Source organism: Orycteropus afer, unplaced genomic scaffold, assembly GCF_000298275.1.
Source record: "Orycteropus afer afer isolate SDZICR_OR568_19922 unplaced genomic scaffold, OryAfe1.0 scaffold00402, whole genome shotgun sequence".
Lineage (NCBI taxonomy): Eukaryota > Metazoa > Chordata > Mammalia > Tubulidentata > Orycteropodidae > Orycteropus > Orycteropus afer.
This window is the reverse complement of record NW_006921989.1, coordinates 2,451,437-2,453,069: the sequence shown is the minus strand read 5'-3', so window position 1 is coordinate 2,453,069 and position 1,633 is coordinate 2,451,437. Positions and strand designations below refer to the sequence as shown.

The following is a 1,633-nucleotide window of genomic DNA, read 5'->3' as shown; positions in this document are numbered from 1 at the left end:
CTTTCATCTTCATCCATTTCCCCCACTCTTTAATTTCTCTTGAAATTCCCACAAGTCCTCGAACAATTTCTGGCCCAGGGACACCCACTGGCCTCTGATCCTCTGCTAGTCACTCTCCCTCCAGGTGCACCGAAGGCTGCTGGAAGACTGCTCGAGGAGTAAGGGAGCAGCTGCAGCAGGCGGTCCGGACCCACAGGGGTGAGGGCTGTGGTACAAGAGCACCACTTCATACTGCTTGACACAGCTGCTAATGGAAAGAGTTTTGGGTCCTGCAGGTGGTGCTAGCTCCGGGCAGTGGCAGCCTCTAGTGCCCCAGGGTTGCCTAGTGCATGCAAGTGATGGGCAGTGGTGTCTGCAGATTGGGATGGCCTGAATGAAACCTGCAGTTTGGTTGTACTTTTTCCCAAGCTCGGTCCCAACCATCTTGCCCACCTCTACCTCTTCAGAAAACCAAAAGCTAAACTCACTACCGTCAAGATGATTCCAACTACTAGTGACCCCTTTGGGTTTCCAAGGTGATAAATCTTTATGGAAGTAGATTGCCCAGTCTTCCTTCTGCAGAGTGTCTAGTGGGTTTGAACCACCAACCTTCTAGTTAGCAGACAAATGCCTTAGACACTATGCCACCAGAACTCCTTGAAATGGACTGCTATTGGCTATTTTGAATCATTTGGAATCAGACAAATTTAAAGGAATGGCATCACATTCATCATCAAAAAGAATAAGTCAAGATCTATCCTAAAGTACAATGCTGTCAGTGATAGGATAATATCCATAGGCCAACAAGGAACACCAGTTTATGTGACTATTATTCAAATTTACACAACAACCACTAAATTCAAAAACAAGGAAATTGAAGATTTTTACCAACTTCTGCAGTCTGCCATTGACCAGATATGCAATAAAGATGTTTTGATTATTACTGGTGGTTGGAATGCAAAAGTCAGAAACAAAAGAAGAATCACCAGTAGCTGGAAAGTATGGTCTTGGTGATAGAAATGATGCCAGAGATCGTATGATAGAATTTTGCAAGACCAATGATTTATTCATTGCAAATACTTTTTTTCAACAACATAAATGGCAGCTATACACATGGACCTGGACAGATGGAATACACAAGGATCAGATCGACTACATCAGTGGAAAGAGGTGATGGAGAAGCTCGGTATCTTCAGCCAAAATGAGGCCAGAAGCTGACTACGGAACAACCATCAATTGCTCATATGCAAGTTCAAGTTGAAGCTGAAGACAATTAAAACAAGTCCACAAGGCTAAAATATGACCTTGATTATATCCCTCCTGAATTTAGAGACCATCTGAAAAACAGATTTGATGCACTGATCACCAATGACCAAAAACCAGACTAACTGTGGGATGACATCAAGAACATCACACATGAAGAAACCAAGAGGTCATTAAAAAGACAGGAAAAGAAGAAACCACCAAAATGAGTGCCAGAAGAGACTCTGAAACTTGCTCTTAAACATTGTTGTTGTTGTTATTTGCCGTCGAATCGGCCAGACTCATAGCGACCCCTCCTTGGGTTTCCGAGGCAGTATAACTACGGAAGTAGGATTGCCCAACCTTCCTTCTGGGGAGTGGCTGATGGGTTTGAACCGCCAGCCTTCTGGTT

General features: G+C 44.0%; 1 pseudogene; it reads left to right on the top strand.

Moving 5' to 3' along the window:
* LOC103207938 overlaps window positions 1-1,633 on the top strand; it is a 56,363-nt pseudogene that overhangs the window by 10,900 nt on the left and 43,830 nt on the right.